We start from the raw sequence: 26,898 nt of genomic DNA on the forward strand, positions 1-26,898 counted from the left end.
AGGTCAGGACTGGAATTACCATTCGGATGCAAGCTACACAGTGGGTGAAATGAGCTGTATTTCCACAAGGGTCAATTTTCCTTAAGTGCTACTGATTGATTGGATTTTTAATTTTGTTAATCACAAATAAATAACTTGCTTTCCCATTTTATTATACAATATTATGGCTCATTGATGCTTCGCATAACATGCAAATTTGCTGACTCTAACGAATACCTTTAATAGGAGGGCATATGTATGTGTTCAATTAATCTTCTCAATGGCACCCCCATTAACATCTTCCCAATTAGCTTTTCAAAACCCAGACATATGTGTAAGCAACAGAGCATGGATGACTGGTGACCTTGCCCCATGGCATTCTGGGTAATGCATTATGATAACCTTCAGGAGTTGGCATAGAGCGAATGGATGGGTTCTACATGCCAGCCTAAGAATTTAACATAGCCAAGAACTGGAACTTGGAACAGAGGGTTGGACTTGGAAGTTCTGTTTAGTAATGCAGAATGGGCTCCATGGTGCTGATTTGTTTTTACTGAAATTTTTTAAAAATTTCATATTATTTGTTATAAGGATTGTTCTGTAGGAGGAGGACAAAGGAGGGACACACTGGGCAATGTTGGCAATATAAAAACAAAAGGAGGCTAGACACTCAGTTTGTGATTACATTGGCATGGAGAACTCCTCTCACCAATTCTGGTTAGTTGTCTCCTACAGAGATGCCTAAAGCACTGAGAGGTTAGGTGAGTTGCCCAGATCCACACAGCTTTTAGAAGTTGGAGACAAGACTTGAACTCAGGTCTTCCTGTCTCAGAGGCTGGCAGCCTGAACCAGGCTGATACTCTATGTGAGTAAAAGATAATCAGTAATAATTTTTAAAAGGAAAAAAAAGGTACTACAAGCAATCTTCCAGACATGGTAAGGGTGACAAAAAAGTCTTGCTTTTTGCATTAGAAATAGCATATAATACTTTGTTCTACCTCTCCTATCTTACAGAGATACAGGAGAAACTTTACAATTTGTTCTATGGTGGTTTTACCTATCATTTGCAAATTCCTCCATTCTAGGTCCCCCGTAATGCTTTGCTGTGTCATAAAAGGTTTCCTGGGTTCCTGAAGGCTGATAAAAGCCAGGCTGAGTTGGGGCTTCCCAAGCTAGAAACAGGACAGATCAATGACATTTATATAGCTCCCTTGAGGCTTGCAAAGTGCCTTGTGGTTACTATATGGATATTATTCCAAAATTTTAAATAAAATCCAAGCAGAGAAAGGACAGCAAAGTATCCAAGTATTATTCACTAAGATCAAGTTGGGGTAGGAGACATGCAAGGTTCAACCTCAGAACAACAATCAACATAATTAATCACCTTAAAAACAACAACATTCCAAGTGTTTCAGCCTCCATGAAGTAAATACTACAGGCATCATTATCTCTGCTTGCATGTCCATGCCTCTAAGAATCAGCAGTCTCCTTCAGAATTCAGCTCAAGCACAACCTTCTACACAGGTCCTTTCCCAATTCCTTCATTTGATAGGAGCCTCCCTTCAAAATCTTCTTGTAGTATTATACATTTTGTATTTGTTTTTCATAGACTTATACATGTACTCAGGAAGACCTGGTTTCAAGTCCCACATGTGAAACATTGAGCAGGTTAGTAAACTAGGCAAATATCCAAAATCCTAAGTTTTAGAGAAGATGGCAACCTGTATTGGTAGCAGGAATTTCCTTATATAGATGTACTGTACCTACTGTAATGTGGATCTATTGCTGAGTTGTGTTCTCAGAATTTTAAGGGAAACAGTTACTGAAGTTTCTCCTGACTCAGTTCTGAGACAGCTGCTGTGGCGCTTCTGAATGTGACAACCTGTAGTCAATCAGGTAGATATGAACACCAGAGTGTTGTACACATGATTTGGGAACAAATATAATTTATCTGATTATAGACAGAAGATCAGAATTTGATTTCAGTCATAAGCTAAGGTGGGGTCACTAGCAGAGAAGATCCAGAGTCTGAACCCAAAAAGATAAAGGATGAGAGAAATGACTGGATAGATTTTAGAACTGCATCAGCTAAGTTTGAAAGTGGTAGTGATGGATTCTACAGCTGCTGCTGAGAAGCCTGTTGAGGTGAGGCAGATAAATAGTTTGGAAACAGAATCATTGAAACAACTCAGTAGATCATTAGTGTGGCTGAGTGAGATGTTTATATCAGCTTAGCCACAGAAGGATCTATTCAACACAGAAGCTACATTCATCAAGGGAATTTATGGCCAGTTTCTGAGACAGAAAGAGGATTACTGAAGTTTTCAGTTTTACGGATTGTATGTTACCCTGAACACATAGGGTCTCATTACTCATATGCCTCCTCAAAAGGTTTCTGTGTGTGACCAGTCTCCCTTAAATTGCTGGGAATATGTAACCCATTCATATCTGCATGGTGGTGCACATGCTTTAATATCTGAGGACCTGTGATATTATTAATGTTTCTTTTGCCTTCTTGTTAATTAAATGGATATGTGTAAGATCTAAAGGTATCATTAAAAAACTCTTTGGAATTTTCTAGAGGTGACCCACCTCGCTCTATTCCTCCGATTCAATTCTGGGCTTAACTCACTGTCTCTTTGCTACATCTAAGCTTTCTATGTCTACGTGCCATCTAAAGTTACCATCTTCCTGCTTTCTATGTATCCTGTATGTGCCTATTTATGTACATTTTCTCTGCTCTATGAGAATGTAAGTTTCTTTAAAAAATAATAGCAAAATTCATCTGGAGAAACAAAAGGTGAAGAATCTCAAGGGAGATAATAATAATAATAATAATAATAATAACAACAACAAGAAGAAGAAAAGAAGTGAAGAAGAAAAGAAGAAGAAGAAGAAGAAGAAGAAAGAAGAAGAAGAAGAAGAAGAAAGAAGAAAGAAGAAGAAGAAGAAGAAGAAGAAAGAAGAAGAAGAAGAAGAAGAAGAAGAAGAAGAAAGAAGAAGAAGAAAGAGGCAACAAAGGAGGCCCAGTAATACCAGGTCTCAGATTATGCTAAAAAGCAGTAATCATCAAAATCATTTGATATTCACTAACAAATAGGGAAGTAGGTCAGTGGGACCTTTTAGATCCACAACATATAGAAGCAAATGAACACACTGTATAGTGTCCAATAAACCCCAAGACCATGTACTGGAGTAGGAACTTAGTATTGAATAAAAACTGCTGAGAAGACTGGAAGGTTTACTGAAATTAGGTATAGACTAACATTTCAGACTCCAGACCACGTTAAACTCAAAATGGACACATAACTTAGACATAAAAGGTGACATCATGAGCAAATTAGAAGAGCAGGGAATAAATTACCACTCAGATCTATGGATAGGGATGAGTTGATGGGCAAAGGATAGAGTAAATCATAGAGAAAATGAAATTTTGATGACATAAAACTAGTTTTTGCACAAATAAAACCAATTAGAAGGGAAACAAGTAATTGAGGTAAAAGTCTTTGCAGAGAGTTTCTTTAATAAAAGTCTCGTATCCCAAGATATATTAGAAACTGATTCAAATTTGTAAGAATAAGTACCATTTCCCAATAGACAAATTTTTGGTCAAAGGATATGAAAAGGAAGTTTTCAAAGAAAAAAATCCAAAACCATATTAAAAAATAAAAACTATATTAAAAATGCTCCAAACTAATGATAATTAGAGAAATTCACATTAAAGCAACTGAGTTTCTACCTCATACTTATTCTATATGTAAATATGACAAATAAGGAATATGAGAAATGTTGGAGGGGCTTTCGGAAAACAAGTACACTATTCCAGTCTTAGTAGAGCTATGAATTAGTTCAACCATTCTGGAAAGCAATTTGAAACTGCTCAGGAAGTTACCAATCTGTGTATTCCCTTTATTTTTTAAAAAATAAATTAAATTTATTTTTTGTTACATTTTAAGTTTCAAGATATCTCCTTTTCTTCCTCCCCACCCCACACTAGAGAAGGCCACCATTTGACACATATGTACACACACACACATATAAACATATACATGTGTGCATATATGTATGTATGCATGTATATACGTATATATGTAAAACCACACTATGCATACTTCTACTTTCTCTGGAGGTAGATAGCACCTTCCTTCATAGATCATTCATAGTTGATTTGAATATTTATAATACTCAGAATAGCTTAGTTGTTCAGTTATACTTCGAACAATTGCTGTTACTGTCTCCACCATTCTCTTGGTTCTGTTCATTGTACTCTTAATTATTTCATGTTTCTTTTATGTTTTTCTAAAATCAACCTGCTCATCATTTCTTACAGCACAGTAGTATTCCATCACAACCATTCACCACAACTTGTTTAGCCATTCCCCAATTGATGGGCATACCTTCAATTTCCAGTTCTTTGCCACCACAAAGAGAGCTGCTATAAATATTTTAGAATGTATAGAATCTTTTCCTTTTTTACTGATGACTTTGGGAAACAGACCTAATAGTGGTATTGCTGAGTCAAAGGGTATACACAGTTTTGTATCTCTTTGGGCATAATTATAGACTGGTCTCCAAAATGGTTGGGTCAGTTCACAGTCCCACCAACAGTGAATTAGCGTCCTGATTTTTCCATGTTCTGTATATACCCATTAGGCATGTTCACCCAAAGAGACTCAAGGAAAAGGGAAAAGACCCATATGTAGATAAATATTTCTTTTTTGTAGTAGCAAAAAAGGAGCTTAAGTGAGTTGTATTCATTTGTTAGGGAATGGCTAAATAAATTATGGTATGTTAATATAATGTAGTATTATTTTGAAATGAGAAATGTGCCATTTCAGGGAAAACAAAAGATATGTATGAAGTAATACAGAATTAACTCAGCAGAACCGGGAGACAATTTATACAATGACAAGAACATTATGACCAAAAACAATTTTGAAAGACTTTTGAACTCTGGTCAGTGCATTGACAAACTATAATTCCAGAAGACTTAGAAGACATGCTACCCAATTCCTGACAAGAAGGTGATGGATGTAAAATGCAGAATAAGACATAAACTTTCAGATGTGGTGACTGAGGGAAACTGCTTTACTTGACTATGCATGTTCGTCATGATGTTTTATCTTTATCTTTTTGTTGTTGTTGTTGTTTAGTTGGGGAGATGTGGGAAGAAGAGAAAAGAAATGCTAGTTAGGTAAAAAATAATTAATTAAAAAAAGAAGATAATCCCCTTGAGAGTGGAAGCTGTTTTTCTTTTTCTTTGGATCTTCAGTACTTAGCCCAGTGCCTGGCACATAGGAAGAATGTAAATGCTTGTTGATTGATTGATCCATGCCTATCTGTCTATTGATAGTTGAGCATTGGAGGTTGTTTAAAAATGAAACAGACAAAATTAGATTTATGAGCAGGAAACAAAGGAAAATTTAACTTTGAAAAACTACAAATAATACATCAGGGAAATCAGCTGAGTTGACGACTGAATAGGAAGGGCAACCTGAAAAATAGGCAGGCTGAAAAAGGACTTAAGGGAGAAGGTAGAAAGCAAATTAAATGTGCGTCAGAAATGTGGTCTGGCCCATTTCAAACATCTCCATTAATGTGCTGTGGTTCAGCAAAATAGCTCAGTTGCAGAGAGAGTTGCTGCATGGGCAGTGGCAAAGGCCAATGTCTAACCTGAGCCTGCCCAACCCTTACCTGGGTCCATTCTTACTTGTGTGGTAGCCAAAGTTGTGGAGACAGACTGCAAGGAGTTCAAATAAGTGGGGACAAAAATAAGCAGAAGAAGGGATTGGTTGGCGAAGGAAGATGAAAGGGAGCCAAACTCAGAGAGGCAGACTGGACAAGATTCAAAAAGAAACAAGCTATTTGAAGAATGTAAACGGTGAGGCAAGATAAGAGATGAGAAGTCATAGGGTGGAACTGAGCCAAGAGGGAAGCTAGGCTGCCTAGCAGGCCCAGAAAACTCCCTGACAGCACGCTAGGTGGGTAGGATGGCATTTGAAACCAGCATGATATTCTAGTTTAAAACAGGATTCCTCCTAAATGGACCATATTATATCAGAATCTTGGATAATCCTCCAACGACACAGACAATATTTGAAGATTTCAGAGTGAATTGGGGAGAGTGAATTAACTGCGGGATCGGTCTCATGCCGGCTGAGCCGTCACCGGCTGGGACTTTCTCTCTAATGTACCATAAAGGTAAGGTCAAGAAATCCCCAATCCCACCCGACTTTTTTAATAACCAGTCAGCAAAGTCTTCACCAGTGATGACAACTCTCAGACAGGGAGCACGGGGAGTGATGGCCTTTGGGTCATATTTTAAATTTTCATTTAAATCCTTATTTGGCTTTTTTGGAAAGCCCTGAACTAATTGTCTCCTCGGGACCCTAGACCTGACAATCCCAAAGCTAATCTGTATGGATGTTCCTAATATCACATTTCTAAACCAGACTTGAAAAAAGTAATTAAAATGATCAAAGGAGTGAAATAGCATCTGTGTATGCATAAACTAACAAGATTAGGACTTTTTCATCTGGAAAAGGGCAAGGCTGAGAGGGAACATGATGGACAAATCATTCCAGGTAAGGCATGAACATGTTTGCTAAGTCCCATAATTCTACAACCAGCTGCCTGGGCAGGGTTAGGTTATATCATTCCCATCTGGAGCTGCCCACCCTCAGTACGGCCACAGAAGACAAGCCCTAAGGAGGGAAGTATTACAGCAGGTGGTACAGATGTTGGAGGCAAGCCTGGCATTGATTATTGGGTGGGAAAGAAGTCAGAATGTTATTCATTTTGTTACCTTCTGATTGGTCACCCACCCCTTAGGTTCAAGCCATGGCCCTCTTGGTCTTACAGCCCCCACTTTGGGGGGGGGGGCTTCATTAGAACTAATAATATGGATCCATCTTGGATTGAAATAAGTTAGTTATTACAGTAAACATTAAAAGGACAATGTTATAAAATTGTTGGAAAGAAGATGGGCCAGTTCTGTGGTGAGAGCAATGTCTACTAGGAGTTGATAGCCCTTGTGTTCCATTGGTTTCCATGATGAATTATGAAAATTAAAAGGCCCTAAGCATATTGGATAGACCTTTTGTAGTGGGTTTTATGGAAGGATATAGACAAGAAATACACAGAATTAGAAAGTATAGCTGGGTTCTAACTTACATTATTGAAGGGAGTGTCCATGGCAATGAAACTACATATCCCATCGGTGAATAAACATTTATTAAGTGCCTACTATGCATTAGGCACTGTGCTAAGTGCTAGGGTTACAAAGAAAGGCTAATGACTGTCTCTGCCCTCAAGGAGTTCATAGTCTACTGGGGAGACAATATTAAAATAACTATGTAAAAACAGGATAAATACAGGATAAATTAGAGAATTAACAAAAGGAAGTCACTAGCATGGACCCACTTTGAGGATCCCAAGAACTCCATTACAGAAAGGTTCTAATGGATTTGAATAGTAAAAAAGTATTGAATAAATAAAGGTTATTGTAAAAGGCTATAAATACGCTGTTTAAATGGATTAAGTACTCTCTACTCAACATGACCTACCAGGAAACAGAAGACATTTTGACAGAAATTAGGTTTAGACCAGTGGCTTATACCAACTACCACAATAAGCACCAGATAGGTACCAGACCTAAATACAATATCATAAAAAGCAGAAGAGATTGCAATGTTACTCAGTTATGATAGGGTGGGGGACTGTAATTCTTAAGGAAATAATGGATACGAAGAGATCAATAAAGATGATATAGGCAGTTATGACTGCATAAAATTTTAAAAAAAGTTTTTAGAGGAAGAAAATTGACATCACTAGAATAAGAACAGAAACAGCTCATTGGGAAAAATCTTTGCAGCAAATATCTCTAATAATGGTCCGATATCTGAGATATCAGATATATGGATATCTTAGAAACTGATATAAATGTATAAGAATAAGAACATTACCCAACTGATGTTAGGATCACAAGAACGTTGATTTAGACCTCTAAGGGACCTTCATTTTACCGATAAAGAAACTGAAGTCCAAAGAGGCTGACTTCCTCAAGTCAGAGGTGACTTGCTGAAAGTCACAGAGGTTATTAGTAACACTGGTGGGAGCCTACATCCACTGACTCCAAAGCCGGTGATCATTCTACTTTACCTTGCTCTGGTGTCATCAAAGGACATGAATAAGCAGTTTTCAAAAGAAGAAATGTAATCTATCAACAGTCATATGAAAGAATGCTCTAAATCATTAAAAACAAGAAAAATACAAATCAAAATAACGGAGTTTTTACCTCATACCCATCAGACTGGCAAATATGACAGAAGAAGAAAATGGTAGATGTTGGAGGAACTTTGGGAAAACAGGCACATCAATGAAATAATTGTTGGTACAGCCATGAATTGGTTCAGCCATTCTGGAAGGCAATTCAGAACTATGTCCCAAAAGTTCCTAAACTGTACATACCCTTTGACCCAGTGATACCAATCTTAAGCAAATAGTCCAAGGAGACCAAAGGTCAAGGAAGGGCCTCATATATATGAAAATAGTAACAATAAAACTTTTTTATAGCAAATGACTGGGAGGAAAGTAGGTACCTTTGATTATGGAATACCTGAACAAATTGTGATAGATGGAGGTAAATAAGTATTTTTTGTTCCTTAAGAAATGACGAATGGGAAGAATTCAGAGAAACTTGGGAAGATTTGTATGAACTGATGATGCACATCAAAGGAAGCAGAACCAGAACATTTTACCTATGGACCCCCAAAATGGAAAGGAATAAATTAACATTATTATACTAAAAAATGAAGACTATGAAGCATTCAGAGAAACTTGGGAAGATTTATAAGAGTGAATGAACAGCAAAGTAAGAAAAACCAAGAAAACAATACGCAAAGACCACAACAACGTAGAAAGACTTCAGAATGCTGATTGATGTGGTGATCAGTCATGACTTCAGATGATTGATGATGAAGTGTGCTCACCCCACCTGGGCAGATAATGGTGGAGGGGGAAGGAAGGAGCAGGCTTTCTGAATACAGAATGAGGCAGACATTTTTAGATATGGCCAATGTATTGGTTTCTTTTGCTAAACTCTACTTATTTGTATTGGGGGTAGCTGGTGGTGCAATGGATAAAGCCGGTCTGGACTCAGGAAGACCTGAGTCCAAATCTGGCCAGAGACTCTCTTAGGTTAGTCTCTTAGTCTCTATTTGCTTCTTCCATAAAATAGGGCTAATAGTAGCATCTATGTCCCTGGGTTGTTGTGAAGACCAAAAGAGATAATAATTGTAAGGTGTTTAGCACAATACTTGGTACGTAGTAAGCAATGTATCCATCTTCACCATCATCATTATTGTTAGTACTATTTGTTACAGGACAGGGCTCTATTGAATTAAAGGTGAGAGTCATTGGAAAGTTACAGTGATGTAAGACCAGAGCATTAAGAGGAAAAGAATGACACATAAAATAGATTTAGGCAAAATAATTGATCAAAGGTAAGTTTGAAAGTGCAGTTAGAGATGTTCAAGTGACCCAACCTTTGAGGACATCATGGAGGTTACATGGAAATCAAAAGAAACCACATTCAGCTCCATCTTTTCCCACTTATACACTCGATGACCTTTGGCAGCATACCTCCTTCCTCTCTGGGCCATACTTTCCTCATAGGTAAAATGAGGGGGTAAAGAGACACTCATGGACCCCTTCCCAGAATCATATTTTTTAAAACAATTTAATGAAATACTAAATTTCAGTTAGAGGTTAGTGAGAATAAAGATAGAATTTCCCCCCCACTCAAGTTCATGGATAACTTGAGATCTATCCATGGACCCCTGGGAATCTAAGGAACCCAAGTGAAGAATGCCAGGATTGGACAATCTCTAAGCTTCTTTTCTCTGCTGAACCCTTCGGTCCTGTGAGCTGTCTCTCAATGTGCCTTGGTGTCCAAGCTGGACCAGTGGCTAGAATGAAAAGACCATTGGGCTGGTCCAGTATGGCATTTCTAGGACTTTTAGGAATTATCAAGTAGCTGTAGGGGAAACTTTTAATGTACTTGATAAATTAAATATAAGGAAGGATCAAAGACTGTGGAGAGGAGGTGAAGACAATCTTGGAGCTTTTAATTTGATCTGCCAGTGATGTCAGCCTGCAGAGACAAGCATCCAGGGCCAGCTGATTCCATTCAGGGAGCTGGGAGCTCCCAGAATCAATCTTCTTTACTATTAGCCTCCCTCCACAATGAGAAAAGATTATACAAAGGCTAAGGCTAACTGAAGTGTTTCCAAAATCCCAAGGTGTTAGAAGAGCTGAGTGGACACATCGGAGACTCTAGTGATGAGAAGCTACACTTTTTGAAAATTATTGGTTGAATATATGGAAATCATAAGTCTGAAAGTCCTAGATGGTCTAGGCCAATTTAAGGAGAAACGACACCATAGCAGAATGGTGTCAGGGATTAAGAGCTGGCCTTGGAGCCAAACAATCATTCAAAAAACATTTGTTAAGCCCTTACTATTCTAAGAACAACAACAAAAATAATAATAATAGCACTCATGTGGTGCTTTAAAATGTGCAAAGAGCTTTACCAAGCTCTTTTTGTCCTCATAACAACTCCGGGAGCTAGTTGCTATGATAACTAGGATGATGCTAATATTAACAATGTTAATAATAACTAACATTTACATAGGGTTGTTTTCTCTGGCCATCCTCTGGGCCTGGAATGCTCCCGCCTCCGCTCCAATTACTGACCTGCCTGCCTTCTTTTAAGTTCTGACTAAAATTCCACCTTCTATAGGAAGCCTTCCCCAACCCCCCTGAATTACAGAAGTGCCTTCCCTCTGTTAATTATTTCCTATTTATCCTGTATATTACTTGCTTTGTATATATTTGTTTGCATATTGTCTCCCCCATTAGATTGGAAGCCCCTTGAGGGCAGGGACTGGTTTTTTTTTTTGGCCTCTTTTTGTATTCCCAGCTCTCAGCATACTACTTGGCACATAGTAGGTGCTTACTAAATTTTATTGAATGAATGAATGAATGAATGCTTGTTGTGCCAGGCCCTGTGCTAGGCTCTTTAAAATTATTATCTCATTTGTTTCTCACAACAACCCTGGGACGTAGGTGCTATTGTCACTCTCATTTTATAGATGAGAAGACTGAGGCAGAAAGAGGTTAAGTGACTTTGCCCAGGTGTCTGAGATGAGATTTGAACTCAGGTCTCCCTGACTCCAGGTCCAGCTCTCTATCCGCTGTGCCACCAGCTGCCAAGTTACTTGGCCTCTTAGTGCCCCCAAATAACTCCCTAACACCATTGTTATAAAGCGCCTTGACATATCTTATCCTCAGGAAAAGTCCCAAATATGTAGACATGACTTTGCATCACTGGACCCTCCTCATTCTCTTATTTTCCTACATCTGTGCTTTCTATGACTCACCTGTTGGGTTCTTTCCTATTCTCTTCTTAAGTAGCTCAAAAGGTAGGCTTTCATTGTATACATGGCAGAGTTCTGCTAGTCATGCTGTCTGCCCTTTGTAATTCTCTTTTCACTTGGTTTTCATGAATACCTTAGAGTAGTGATGTCCCTCCTTGCCCAGTTAGCGTGCATTGTTCTTATCAAAGGAGATAATATTTGTGAGATAGTTTAGCACGGTGCCTGGCATATAGTAGGCACTATATAAATGCTTTTTTCCTTCCCTTCCCTTCCCTTCCCTTCCCTTCCCTTCCCTTCCCTTATGTGGATTGTCCCAGTAGTAGGGTAGGTGCAGCGGGAAAAGTTGTGTCTGTATGGGGAGGGAGATAGAACCCATGTATATTTTATGATCAGCTTGCCAAGTTGGGGAGTTAAATCAGAGCGTCGAGGGTTTAAATTGGGTTTGGGATGACTTTGACTTTTTTCCATTGGATGCAAAAATTAAAGGGCATTGATATCACCATCCTGAGGCTGGTTTTTTCCCCACCATGACCTGATGCAGTGGCTGACACATTGTGAGCGGTTAAATGCTTTTTCATTCACTCATTTTATGGCCTCATTCATTATGGCCTCATCCTAGGGAACTTCCCTGCCTTGCCCTATTCATAGCAGTGAAGCCTTGTTCAAGAGCATGCTTGTCCCTGACAGTGACTTCACTTTGGATAATAACCCATTCTCCCCCACACTTTGACCCAGGTGCAAAATTTGTTAGTTATGACTCTGGGAATGTCCAAGAGATGATAAGGATGGCACTGTTAAAAATAAGTGGTACCAATGAAAATAGGGAGGTTATACTAGCTGGGATTTTGTGGGCCTAAAGCAGTGTGTAACTTATTTGCACAGCTGAAAGGCCTAATTAAAATGAATAACAAAATGCCCATATTCTCCTCAATAAAGCTAACCCTTTCTTGTCATCTATTAGCTCCTTGAGATACTCTCTTAACAAAAATAAAGAATTTCTTATTCATTCATGTGGTTCAGTGGGCACTTTTAAAAAAATGATACATGTGGGCTAATTCCTATTGACCCTTTACAGAAAGAAATCACATCTTGATATTCAAACCACAGTGTCATTTTATAGCTAAATCAAACAGATTTCCTTCTGCAGCAATGAATGACTTGAAATGCACGTGAATATGGAAGGTGAGGATGCAAGGGCTTATGGATGGAAGCTATGGCTACATTGTAATTTTGGGCAGCAAAAAAGTGGTCTATAATGGAATCTGGAAAGCCAATTGATTTTGAAACAGAAATGCTCCAAGTAAGAAAAAAATGAACCTAAACCTAATGGAGTCCACTTAGTTAGTTCATTGGTTTATCTACTGGGAGGAGGAAATGAAGATAGACTGTGCACTGGACCCAGATCTGAATGGGAGAGAGCTGGATGGATTGGATTTGGGAAATTACATAGGGCTTTCAGTGACCTCCAACCTGCTTCCTGACACAAAGCTCCATATTTTTGAGGGCCATGATTCTCCCATTGATACGATAATACTACAAGTCCTGGACCAACACAATGTTCAAAAGATCAAAGCTACAGGAGTCTCAAAAGGCAATGGAAAATCACATCCGGGGTAGCCCGCGTCATTGAGTCATAGCATTTTACTCTATGATGACTTGCACTTAAGAAGTGATTGATGTTAAAGTTATTATCCAGAAAATATCAACTTGGAAAGGAGACAGGCCAGTTACACATCAGAAGTGAAAGATAACAAGAGAACATCCTAAATGATCCACTAGTACCCACAAATCATTCAAAGTCTAGCACAGCAGTAGTCAAACTTTTTGGTGTTGGGAGTGATCGAGGACCCCCAAGAGCTTTTGTTTATGTGGGTTTTATTTATAGACATTTACTGCAATAGAAATTAAAATGCCTATGTTATTAGAGTTCAAATCCTGCCTCACACATTTACTGGCTAGGAGACCAGTGGATCCATCACTTAATCTTTCTGAGCCAAATTTTCCTCATCTGCCAAATGGGAATAATAACATCACCAGCTCTCACAGGGCTGTTTTGCAGAACAAATGAGTTAACATATGAAAACTCTGCAAACTTTAAAGTACTATGTAAATACATGTTATTATTATTATTATTATTATCATTAGTTACACTACTTAGCAATTAGCCTCATGAAGCTGGGAATGCACCACAGCCCTGCAATGTCTGTTGGGATCATACAATAGAGGGAGGTTAAGACTTGGAGTCAGAAGTCTTGGGTTCAAATCCTCATTATGACATTTAGTATATATGTGACCTTGGGCACACTGCTTTCCTTCTTGGTCCTCACTTTCCTCACATGTAAAATGAGAGCGTGGACTTTCCACCTCTAAAACTCCATGATTCCTGTGAGCTTAAATATCCCAAAGTAGCCCCTCAGATAGTCCCTCCCTACAATAACCCTGTGAAATATGATTACAAGTATTATCATCTCTTTTTTTTCAGATAAAGAAACTGAGACCCAGGAAGGTTCAGAAATGTGCATTTGGTCACATGGCTATTAAGTCTCATAGACAGGATTTGAACCTATGTCTTTCTGATTGTAATTCTGTCATGCCATAAGGTAAATGGTTAAGTAAACTATGGGGCAGCTAGGTGGCACCATAGTGGATAGAGTCATCATAGAACTTCGAGTCATCTTCCTGAGTTCAAATCTAGTCTCAGATACTTACTAGCCGTGTGACCCTAGGCATGTCATTTAACCCTGTTTGCCTCAGTTTTTTAATCTGTAAAATGAGCTGGAAAAGGAAATGGTAAACCACTCCAATATCTTTGCCAAGAAAACCCTAATTAGGGTCACAAAGAGTCAAATGTGACTTAACACCTGAACAACTAGGTAAACTATGGTATGTTACTGTTACGGCATTACATGATCACAGAACTTGAGTCTTAGGAGAACTCTTAGGTTAATGTATATCTATAAAAGCATCCTCCTTACAGCATGGCCTGACAAGTGACCATCCCCCCCGAGAAGGAAGGTCTCCCTTGAGGTAGCACATCTCCACCTAGAGGCAGATCATTCTGCTTCCGGACAGCCCCTGTTGTTAGGAAGTTTTTCCTGACATCAAGTCTAGATTCACCTCTTTGCCCTTCCCACTCCCTGTTCCTAGTTCTTCCCATGGGGGCCAAAGTAAACAAGTGTAGACCCTCTTCCATGGGATGGTCCCTCACATACTTGGAACTGGCTACCATGTTTCTCTTGAACATTCTCTATAGTTTATTTAGGCATCGTATTGCACTAGATGACATCTTAAAATAGCAAGTATGTGGACTTTGGTGATGTGTGGTCCAGGTCAAAGAAGCTACAGGGAATTGAGGACTCATGCATTTAATTTCATTTTCCTCATAAGAAGTTATGTTAAGTGGGAAAGGCAGAGAACAACTTGTACATCCTGATACAATTATGCCCAAATGTTTGTATGTCCATTAACAGAAGGCAAAAGAGAATTTAGAGTAATGAGAATTACACCCTCTTTTTTTCGTAGTTTTTAAAAGTTTATACTAATTGGGGAGGGAAGAGTAAAGACTGTTGACCTGCTGGAGCTTTCGATGAGGAGCATAGAAGTACTGACTTTTTCCCCTAGTGAAGGGGTAAGATGAGCAGTTTATGGCTCCCCATGAACTGTGATGTCTCCAATCGATGCTGAGTTCATTGGGTGACACTGAAGCAACCCCAAAGATGATGAACTTGCATAAAAAGATCAGATGCAGGAAAACACTTCCTAACAGTGAGAACTTCCTAACTCTAAGATTTTGTGGTTTTCTTCCAAGATAAGTCACTCATGTGAAGAAAGCATAAGAACTCCAAGCCAAGATCTAGGCACGGTTCTGACAGACTAGTCTGATTTCCTTTACTGACAAGGTAATCTGGCTAGTAGATAAGGGGGACGCTGTTGGCACGGAGTACTTGGAATTCATTGACGCATTGGTGAAATCTCACAGTATGCTTGGGAAACATGGGCTAGGTGGGAGTAGAATTAGGAGGATTTGGATGGGGTTGAATAATCAGACCAATTATTAATGGCAATCTGGAGGGGTGTGTGTCTCCCCTTGAATTCGTGTGGCTCAAAATTTTTATCCAACGATGGACTTGGATAAGGCATAAAAAACATGGTTTGTCAAACCTGCAGGTGACACAAAACTTGGAATAATAGATATTATTAGATGAATAGATATTGGATGACAGAGTCTGGACCCCAAAGGATCAATGAAATATATTAGAACCAATAAAATTAGATTAATTTAATGGGGCTAAGTGTCAAGTGGAACCTTTGGGTTAAAAACAAAGTCAACTTTGCAGGTAACAAGATGAGGGATGGGTGGTAAGATCACAGTTTGTCTAAAAAAACCACTGATGGTTTTGGTGGACTGGAAGCTCAACGTGAGTCAACAATGCGAGATGGCAGCTGAAGGAGACAATTCTATATTGGGGTGCATTAAAAAAGGCCTACAGTCCAAGACCAGGGGTCAGTTTTGTCGTTCCCTGCCTTTCCTTCAGATGTTCTAACTTGTGTTCAGCTCTGGGCCCCACATTCTAGGGGCACATAGCTAGCCTGGAATGTGTCCAGAAGAGGAAAATCAAGATGGTAAAAGAAAAGGAGAAAATGCCAGATGAGGCTCCACTAGGATGGGAACTGGGGATGCTGAGCGAGGAGAAGAGAGGCCTAGAAGGGACATTAGCACTAAACTCTTGCAGAGGAGGTCTTGCTTCATTCTCTGTACGGAGATGCAAATCTCTGGCATCTAGCACAATGTCTGGTACACCGTAGGGGCTTAATGAATGCTTATTGATTGATGAAAGTATTCGAAGAGTAGTCATGTAAAAGAAGGATAAGACTTGGTTTGCTTTGCTCCAGAGGAGGTGGAAATTGAAGAGTTACATTTAGGCTTCAAATTGAAACAACCTACTCATGTCCTGACAGAGAGGTGATGGACTCAGGACGTGGATTGAGACACATATTTTTGGTACATGACCAATGTAGGAATTTGTTTTGTTTGTGCATATTTGTTATGAGGGTTTTTTTTATTTGTTCGATGGAGGAAGCAAAAGGAAGAGTTTTTTAATTGAAAAAATTTGCAAAAAGAAAAAAAAAACCTTTCCAAGATTAGCACTATCCAAGAGAAGAATTGATTGCCTCAGGAAGCAAAGGAGTAGAAGTTGGTTTCTTGGCCAGATATGAGCTGGATTGGTTAATCTCCAAGGTCCCTTCTGGCTCTGAGATGCCATGATCCCATGAATGCTGCTAAGCACAGAAATGGATTTTAGAAAGAGGTATCAGAAGCTCATTCCCTGAAGATCTTTAAAAATAAGATAGACAACCACTGGCGTGGGTTGCTATAAGTACAATTCTGCCTAAAGGCAGAAGATGTTACCCAATGCTCTCTTTAAATCCCTTTCTCATTTTATGATTCTATGAATGAAATTTATTTGACAAGCCCAAGGTGATAGACATTCCAGAGGGGAAAAGAAGCCAAAGAGATGTCAAGAAACTCAACTTCATTCTGCAAATAGAAATCTTCCCTGACTGTGGATTCTATGCTGCACTGTTAGAGATTATATGGACTTTAAAAAAAGGTATCATTCTCCTTTCTCCTCTTCGTCCAATCTAAATACTCTACTCTCACCTGACTTCCTGCCAATGCTCATCCTCAAGTTCATTTCCCTTGGTTCCAAAAGTTTAAAAAGAAAAACAAAATAAAGAATTTGGGATCGTGTTTGTTCCAAACCTTACCTTGGAGGAGGCACTTAGCACTATCCCTCAGAGAGAAAGTCATCATAGGCACTATCAGTCAGCATAGATCCCTTCCTTGATGATCAATTGGCTAGAAAGTGACATTACCACAAAATTTGCTTTCATTCATTAGTACGATGTAGTGCATAGGTGTCAAATAAGTAGCCTACACAACATTCCTGGGTGCAACCCAAACCAGATTAAAATGTAATTGGGAAATATTTATAAAAATAAACAAAACCACAATAAGACATAGATCATACGACATTCTAAAACTAAGTCAATGTGTGGCAGATAGGGATCCTTAGGTGTGGATCGGTGGTCCCCTTCTCTGTTTGATACCCTTGCTGTAGAGAATAAGGGGGCTAGCTTTGAGGTCATAAGATCCTAGACTGAGAACAGGAATGTCTGTAGAGACCACTTAGTCTAGTATCCTCACTGTATAGACAGAAAAAGGCTCAATGACTCGTGAAGACCATTCAGGTAAGCAAGCATCAGAAGCAGGATTGGAACCCAGTTCCTCTGACTGCAGAGTCAATGATTCTCTCCATGACAGGTGAAATCAGGAACACCTGGGTAGGTCTTCCTTTTGACATTAGTTGATACAGAAGATATTTATTAGCTGTGTGGACATGTTCAACCTTTCAATGTCCCAGGACACTTTCCAAGACTGTTGAGTTACAGATCAGCCACTGTTCTGGATTGCTCGAGAGCATTTCCTTCCTCAATGGAGTTCCCTTTGGCAATTATATCACAGATTGAGAAAAAACAAAAACAAAAACAAAAAACCATCAACAAACGAATACAAAGTATTCTGCTCTGTTCTGTATTCTGGGAATACAATAATGAAAATCAATCAATCAACAACCGTTTGTTATGTGCCCAAAACAAGTAATATGATACAAAGACAAAATGATACAGTTCCTGCCCTTGAGGAGAGGAATTAGCACCAGTTTTTCCATTGAATTGGCTAATTTTCCTTTGAAGGGATTTGATGGCGTGAAGAATTAGGCTTTAGTTGTTGATATGATTTCCTAGTCCTAATTAGGAATAGAAGGTCTAGTGGATGGAGGATTGGTCCACCAGAGGATTTAGTGGAATTCCAATTGCTCTATGGGGATGCCTTCCTGACTGAGTGTTGCTAACTGCTATGGAAGAGCAGAATTCTAGTTGAGTTTAATTAGGGATTATATCCTTTTTGATATCATCACAAGGAATGTTGCTTTTATTGAATGTTACAGCCCAGATGTTTCTCATTGCATTTTAATTCAGAGCTTGAATCACCAGACCTGCCTGGGCTAGGTCTGCCCTAGAATATTTGGCATTTGTTTGCCAAGGGTTGTTTGCGATGACATTATGGTTGAATTTATTGTTGAAGTAGGGGAAAGAATGATGCAAAAAGAAAGGGAGCTTCAGGTGGGCAGATGACCACAGACAGGACTTGGTGCCCTGTAGCCCCAGCACTTTTGCTGGGAACCCTTTCAATGGGATAAAGAGGAAACCCCCCCATTCACTTTGTAATGAATACTTAGGGAACTTGACACATAAAATTAAAAAAAATAACAAACTTAAGCACCCTTAATTCTTAGTGATAGCTTTAGAAAAGCTGGGTCACCACTGTAAAGAAAATAAAGAGAAATCATTCTGCTTATTAGGCAATTAGAGGCAGAGGTGAATATGATTTTGATTTTCAAGGACCATGCCTGATAGGCAGAGATTGTTCATAGATCTAATAGAGATCACAGGAATACAGGGCAATTTTAATTGGAGCAAAGACTGGTAGGCTGCCAGTGAAAACTGAAGAATGTGTTAAACCCTGTGGAAGTTAAGGGTATAAGGGAAGAGGGCAGGAGCAGTGATAAAGATGAGGACTGAGATTTAGCCCCAATAGGAAGAAGGCCTCTGGTCTATTCCCATTACTGCCCTCTAGGATATCATCTTTTAGGGAATGGCTTCCTTCACAGGGGAGCCAGAAGGTCGATGGATTTTCACTACCAAGGAACTTAGAAGGTTGCTCCAGAAGTTTCAGCAGCAAGCTAATGAATCATTAGAAAAATGGCTGATGAGGTCATGGTCTTGCCAGTTGCAAGCTTCCATTGACTTCATGAAAGCTTCAGAGGGTCTACTTTTATACAGCAGGCTGAACCAATCAGAGGCCTGAGACGGAGATGATTCTTTTTCCTTTCTCAGGTGGCCAAAATGGGCAGTTCTGCCTACTTCAGGACAAAAGTTGAATTTCCTTTGTGGCTGGTTCCCGGGTGGGGGACAGCAAAGGAAAGAGTGATGTTTTGAAAAGAGATGGGTTTGGTAGAATGGATTTGTGCCCCCTTCCCACGAACTCTCATTTCCTATGACTAACTCATTTTGGGGTACAGTTAGAGCCCTCTTTTTGGTGGAGACCCACCTGAACAACATCAGGCTTTAACTAAATGCCTTCCCTTCCAGAATACCATAAAGGTCTGGGCAGATTAATTAGTGAAGTTTGAGTAGGAAACTGGGGCATTCCCAGCAGCTGTCTGGGCAGACAGGACTACCCACATAAATGGAGGATTGGGGCATCATCTGAGGAGGCACCATGATGACACATTAGGTGGATGGAGAGAGAGATAGTCCCTCCTGTAAGGAGCTTTTGAAACATGGAGTGAACAAGAAGACTGATGGTTCACTGATGGGGGGTATTAATCTCATTTTATTGCCACTTCTGGGACCAGGATGCTAAGGGTTCATCTGCCCCTTTCAGATTTAGGGACCCTGCCCATCTTGGTAATCTCCCACCTCCTTTGATGATTCAGAGCCACCCAAAGCTCTGCATCCATATTTGAGGGATTGATCGAAGGGCTGATCAGTCAGGCAGCAAACACTTATTAAGCTCTTACTACATGCCAGGGACTGTGTTATGTGCTGGGGATTCAAAGAAAAACAAAGAAAAACCCCTGTTTTCAAGGAGCTCACAATCTAATAGGGGAGGCCACAACCACATTACTAGGTGTAGACATGATCTATATGGATTATATGAAAGCAATCGGTAAGGGGAGGTATTAGCGTCTCCCCTAGAGCGAGAGTCAAGGTTCAACCGTTGCTCAGGCATTTCTCAGTGCAGGACCACAGAGGGTCCAGAAGCCAAATGCCCAATCAAGTCACTGTGACTTAGGAAGGCAGAGGATAAACAAAGTATTAATGCCGTATGGCTACAAGTCATGCTACGCTACACCCTCTAAACAATTAAAATTAAGGTTCTCTCAATGGGCAATGCAGAGACAGCCTTGGTATCCTCCTCAGCTCCTCCTCCTCCTTCACTCTGCTTCTCCAACCAATTGTCAGATTTCAATGTTTCTGCCTCCACCGCTCCGACATCCAACCCCTTTTCTCAACTCACAAAGCTGCCATCTTAGTTCCGGAAACCATCACCTCTTACCTTGAGTACTGCAAAAGCTTCCTCTCTGCCTCAAGTCTTCAGGTCCATCCTACACAGTACTGTCAAGGCGATTTCCTTAAGAAGAGATCTGACTCTCCTTAGTCAAATCTAGTGGCTTCCTATTGTTTCTAGAATAAAATACAGATTCCTTTTTAGTTACTGAAGCCCCTTTTAACCTGTCTTGTCAGCCTCATTGACTCTTGCTCTTCTCACACTCTGATCTAGCCAGACTGCCCTCTTCTCTGTCCCTCTGACACAACACCCCATCTCCATCTCTATGCCTCTCCATTGACTGATCACCACTCTTAGAATGTTCTTCTTTACACCCGCCTCATAGAGCTCTTCTGAGCTGCATCTGACTCAGGCCAATATCTGGGTAGTTTAGGCTTGATAATGGGAAAAAAGGGAGACACTTTTTAGGTCATTCAATAATTAACAAAAGGAGATTTACTTGGCCATAGGAGAAGGTCCATGGAGACCTTCCTTGTCTGTGTGATCCAGCAGCCAGGCACCCAAGAGCACAGAGATGTGTTTGCGATGAGGAAGTGATGCCAACAAGCTAAGCCTTAGTTCCCTGAGCTGACCGAGTCTGCAAGATGGTCTGCATGCTTTTAAAGGAAAAACTAGCCTAACTTGCATGGAGGCAGGGGTTAGGATATTCCTACTACCACCAGAATTCTTCTCTTCCTTTATGACCTACCTCAAGCACTTCCTTCTCCCTGATCCGCCCTCCCCCAAATGCTAGTACCCTCCCTCCCAAACTAGCTTGCGTTTAAATACTTTTTATTTATTTTAATTTGCTTTATTTATATTTAGCCTGAATTTTCATATATATATGTATGTATGTATGTATATGTACATGTATGTACTTGCTGTTTCTCCCATTAGAATGTAAACTTCTTGAGATTCAGGATTATTTCATTCTTTGTACTTGTATCTCCAGGATTTGGTACAGTGGCTGGCACATAGTAGGCACTTAATAAATGCTTGTTAATGGATTGAATTGATGGGAAAGGAAGCTAGGGCTAGGATAGAGGGAAGGCATTTTTATTTCCACTTTACAGATGAGGATACCGAGCCTCTGAGAGAGCGAATGACTCTCCCAAAGTCAGAGCTGGGAACTAGAATCTTCACCTCCAAATACCATGGGATAGAGCAGATGGGCTGCTGGAATGGGGAGTCAAGCCCTCACTCACTAACCATGCAACCTTCTTGAAAGTGGGGATAATGATGCCTTCACCTGGTTGTCAGCAGGCTCAAATAGAATAATGTATGTAAAGTACTTTGCAGATCCTTAAAGTGCTTAGGAAATGTCCATTGCTGATAGATGATTCTGCACCTTCTTCTCTGCTGCATCTTAATGTTCTCCATCAAGTGACAAGCGTATTACGGAATATTTTTATGTCAAAGGAAACTGACCAACTGCTCTCCATTTCTGCTGAGCACAGAACAAAAAGAGAGTAGCATAAATGGAGTCATGAGGGACGTAGGCTAGATTTAAGAACTCCTTAATAAAAGAGAGAGTTGTCAGTCACTAGAAAAAGGTACCTAGGGAAGCCAGAGTTAAGTGACTTGCCCAGGGTCACATAGCTAGTACGTGCCAAGTGTCTGAGGTTGGATTTAAACTCAGGTCGTCCTGACTCCAAGGCCGGCGCTCTATCCACTGTGCCATCTAGCTGCCCCCAAGATGGTTTTTTAAAGCCAGCTGGGTCTTTTTTGGTCTATAGTAGGTTAGACCCCTGAGGCTGAACCTCTGTGTGTCTTCGATCCCTATGGTTCTATAAATATGCTATCACTATACTCTTCCACCGAATTATTATTTTTGCCAAGCCAACAGGATTATCAAAATATCCTATGATGAGCTAAGGGATAGATTATCATTCCCATTTTTGAGATGAGTCCCAATGTAAATTAGGTGTTTAAAGTAATAAATCTTCAGCTGAGCATTTCTCCTTGAATCTGTGTAAATGTAAGGAAGTGCAATCACTTTTCTTTTTTAAATAAAAAAGCTTTGATTTTGCGTACAAAAGCACCCAGCTTATCTTTTTCAGAGAGGTGCTAGGGCTGTGGCTGGGCTTTGAGTTTTGGAGTCTAATTCTAATTCAGACACCTTTCCTGGGTGAGCTCAGACAAACTGCTTAATCTCTCCGGGCCTAGCATGTCCTACTGCGTAAGCAGAAGAGGTTGAATCAGACAACCTCAGAGGTTCCTTCCCAGCTTTCTGGATTGTATCTAATGCTGGGTGGAGAAGAGAAGGCAACTTTGGAAGCTTCCCTGTCTCCTATATTATGAAAACAGAAGGGAATGTTTTGCTTAGGACTTCAGTTATTTTGAATTTATGAGGCCCGACTGGAAGCCCATGAGACTCCTAGGGTCAACAGCACACCTTTCTGTTGAGTTCATGAATAATGGTCTTGTGATCAGTCATGGAGAAAGGTCAGGGGGGAAAGGCCTGGCTGCAGAAGATGCCTGAAAACGAAGCAAGAGGACCCTGCCTGTAGAAAGCGCTGAGGCTAGATGGAGGACCTGTTCGTTAATAATAAAAAGAATTCTTCAGTGACTGCTCAGATGAATAAATATTTTAAAAAGGCTTGGAGTATGTAAAGAATTTTAATCTAGCCTGGGTGCTCACTCCCCTTCACAACAACTGCTGAGAACCACTGGCCTCTGGATGACTCATGGGCCTAAATGCAGCTGAGAGTGATGGTGAGGATCCCACCCCGGGCTCCCTCCTCTTCTATGTCCTCCATGTGCTCGAGGCCTTGGTGGGTGCTGAGGGGCACCGGTCCTCCCCACCCCCACCTCCTCCACTACCCCAGGGGCTCATTAAAGGTCCCCCCCAGGGTAAGCCTACTGAAAATGTCTAACATTTATACAACACTTTAAGGTTTTCAAAGCACTGTACACCTATCACCTCATTGAATCCTCCTGATAACACTAAGGTGGCTGTCCTTATTAGCTCCATTTTACAGATGAGGAAACTGAGGCTGAAAAAGTTTGATATGATAGATTTGGAGATGGAAGGCAGCTGGAAGGCCCTCAGTTCCAACACCTTTACAGATAAGGTAGCTGAGGCTCAGAGAGCTTAGCTGATTTGCTCAGGGTCATAGAGGCTCAGTGAGTAGGGCAACAAATCCTGAGTTCAAATCCAGCCTCAGATACTACTCGCTGTATGACCCTGGGCGAGTCACTTAACCTTATGTACCAAAAAACCCCCAAATGGCAGTCACAAACAGTCAGCACGTCTGAATAATACAGGTAGTAGATGTCAGAGCAGGATCTGAACCCAGTACACAAGGTCACACAATACTGTGCACATGAAATTGAGCAAGAGTTTTGGGATCTGGGAAGTGTTAGAATGAGGGGAAGCCTGGATTTGGCCACCAAAGACCTGAGTCCAAATCCTGAATCTGCCTCTTATCAGCTGTGTGCCTTTGGGTAAATGACTTTCCTTCCACAGATTTCAGTTTCTTCTTTTTGTTTTTTGTTTTTTTTGTCTAGGCAATGGGGTTAAGTGACTTGCCCAGGGTCACACAGCTAGTAGGTGTGAAGTGTTTGGTCTGAGGCCACATTTGAACTCAGGTCCTCCCGACTTCAGGGCCAGTGCTCTACCCACTGCACCACCTAGCTGCTCCGGTTTCTTCTTTTTTAATAAAAGGAAGAGGGGGCGGTAGATGAGACCATCTCTAGGGTCTCTGGTCATCCTACACCTGATTGTTCAGCTTCTCATCTTGCTGCGCTAATGACCTTGAACAAATCACGACTCTTTACGTTTTGTTTTGAAGTGGCAATGATATGGTAAGGGAATTCCTTTAATATCCCCCACCTCACCCCCCGGGACCTTAGTGTCTTTGTCTGTAAAAATGGGATAACAGAAGGGAAATTGTGAGGAAATCCCTTAACAGGCAGCAAAGCATCATAGAAAAGTAATCCATTACTACTGAGAAAATGCTGGATCACAGATACAGGGCTAGAAGGGACCTCATGTTACAGGTGAGGAAACTGAGGCCCAGAGTAGCTAAATGGCTTTCTTGAGGTCACCAAGTAGAAAGAGCATTGACTCAGGAGGAAGAGGACTTAAGTTCAGATTCTACCTATGATGATGGCTGTGCTGTGTGACCTTGGGAAAGTCACCTAACATCCTCAGGTCCCAGTTTCCTCATCTGTGCAAAGAGCTTGCCGGACTAATCACCTCTAGGATTCTTTCCAGTTCTGGCTCCAAGATCATATGATTGGAGTCTCGGAGTCAACATTGAACTCAGATCTTCTCACTACAAAATCAACCTTCTTTCTACTGTTACCACACTTCCTTCTTGACCTAGGGGATAAAGGTCTGGCCTTGGGATCTGGAAGCCGTAGGATCAGGTTTTATTTTGGAGCCTGCTAGGTGTGTGACCCTAGACAAGTCACTTAACCGCTCCCCTGTAAGAGATGAGTGACTGACCTGCACTGGTGGAAGATCCTTCCACACCAGGAGATCCCCACACCAATGAAATGGCAGGTCCAGACCAAATACAACAATAGCTAATAAGAGCTATTTATAAAAAGAGTAAGTAGCTAACAATAGCTGTTTATCAGGCCTTTTAAGATTGGCAAAACACTCTACATAGATGACCTCATGTGACCCTCACAACAACACTGAGAGGTAGGTGCTGTGACCATCCCCATTTTGCTGAGGTCACACAGCTGGTGGGTTCCACAGGAAAACCTTAAACCCACATCTTCCAGACTCCAAGGACAGACCTTTATCCCCTAGATTTCCTTTTCTGATGACTCCTGGTCAGAGAAGCCTTAAAAGTCTGGTGAAACTGATCTGGTGGCTGACCAGGCTGCATTCACTCCCTCTGCTGGGAGGGCTTCTCCCAGCCCCTCCACTGAGTCTGATTGCTGCCCTGCGCTCAGAGCTCCAGGGTCCAGGGTGTAAATTGCAGCATTCTGCCTCCCCCCCACATTCCCCACAACCATAGTGCTTTCTTACCTACCCATTCTGAAATCAGAGGCTCACAGAGTTTAGAGACGGAAGGGGCCTTGGAGATTTTCAGTCCAGGCCCCTCATTTTGCTGTAAATCAGTTGCCCCTGCCCAGAGAATCCAGGCTCTGGTACTGCCCTGCCCTCACTTCACATCCACGCCCAGTCGTGCCACCCTCTAGTAGAGTGCCTGCATCTCTCAGCCAGAGCACGGCCCGCAGGGCTTTGAACAGTTGCAGAAGCTTCCTTCCCTCGGTGCCCAGGCCTGACTGGCTCTAAACCCAAAGCTCTCTTCTAGGGGGTCTGTCATTTAGCCGGCTCCACTTACCCCCTGCCCTTGCTCAGATTAACGGCCTCCTCTGGGCACAAGTCCTTACATGCATCCTCGGGGGGGGCAATGCCCGATGCCAGTCCCGGTGCCAATCCCAGCGCCTTCTGTAACCTTGATGGTCCGTCCTATCCTGGAAGTTAGAGGCAGCCAGCTGCAGCTGCATGCCTGCCCCTGCTATCCACGGGCAGCCGGGTTCCTGCCCTGCCACTCAAACTTCTGCTAACTCAAGCCCCGGCACCCTCCCCCAACGCCATGCCAAGCCTGCTGGGCCGGGGCCCGCCAGGAGGGCACAGTCTGAGGGGAAGGTCCGGGAGCTCACCTGCAAAGCCGCCGGGATCGCACATTGGAGGCTGAGTCTGCTGCAAAACTTCCGAGGGCATGTCTGAAGCTCAGTCTCCCGGACTTAAAGAGACAGGGCCCTTTTCACCATATAAGGATAGAAGCAGCCTCTTTACAGGGCTGCCAGGAAACCTGGGAGGCCAAGGAGGCTCGCGACCTTCTTTTGGAATGCAACGGTTTAAGCTCGGATGTGTAGGATTAGAATCACGCTGGAGCAGAAGGGCTAACTGGGACTTGGAGGTGGGACAGACGGAAGGCATCCTCTTACCCAACTTATTTTATAGATAAGGAAACAGAGAATCAGGGGAAGTGGCTTTTTCCAGGTCAAAAAGATAAGATCGTAGAACATAACTTTATGGCTAGAATGTCAGTGGCCATCTGATCCCACCCCCTCATTTTACAGGTGAGGAAACTGAGGCGGAGGGAGGTTAAGTGAGACAAGTAGTAACCATCAGGAGGAGGGATTTAAAGCCAATCTTCTGATTCCAGAGTCAAGTCAACCAGCTTTTATTAAGCCTACCATGTGCTAAGATATGGGGATACAAAGAAAGGTACGAAACTGTCCCTGTTCTCAAAGAGCTCATCTCAAGGGGAGGGAACAGGCAAACAGCTAAGTACAAACAGGATACATGCTAGATAAAGTCCACGTAATCAACAG

General features: G+C 41.2%; 1 protein-coding gene across 1 annotated transcript in view; it reads right to left on the reverse strand.

The window, feature by feature from the left end:
- The window catches only part of LOC114052984 (schwannomin-interacting protein 1-like), a 206,371-nt gene extending 180,157 nt beyond the window's left edge, over nt 1-26,214 (reverse strand). Inside the window, exons 1-2 of the mRNA XM_027875784.1 lie at nt 25,899-26,214; nt 20,602-20,729 (exon numbers count right to left, since the gene is read on the reverse strand). The gene's annotated coding sequence lies outside the window, so the exon portion shown is untranslated. The remainder of the gene's footprint in view (nt 1-20,601; nt 20,730-25,898) is intronic.
- Between the last annotated feature and the right edge of the window lie 684 nt (nt 26,215-26,898).

This window comes from Vombatus ursinus, unplaced genomic scaffold (genome assembly GCF_900497805.2).
Source record: "Vombatus ursinus unplaced genomic scaffold, bare-nosed wombat genome assembly UNPS02014810.1, whole genome shotgun sequence".
Taxonomy (NCBI): domain Eukaryota; kingdom Metazoa; phylum Chordata; class Mammalia; order Diprotodontia; family Vombatidae; genus Vombatus; species Vombatus ursinus.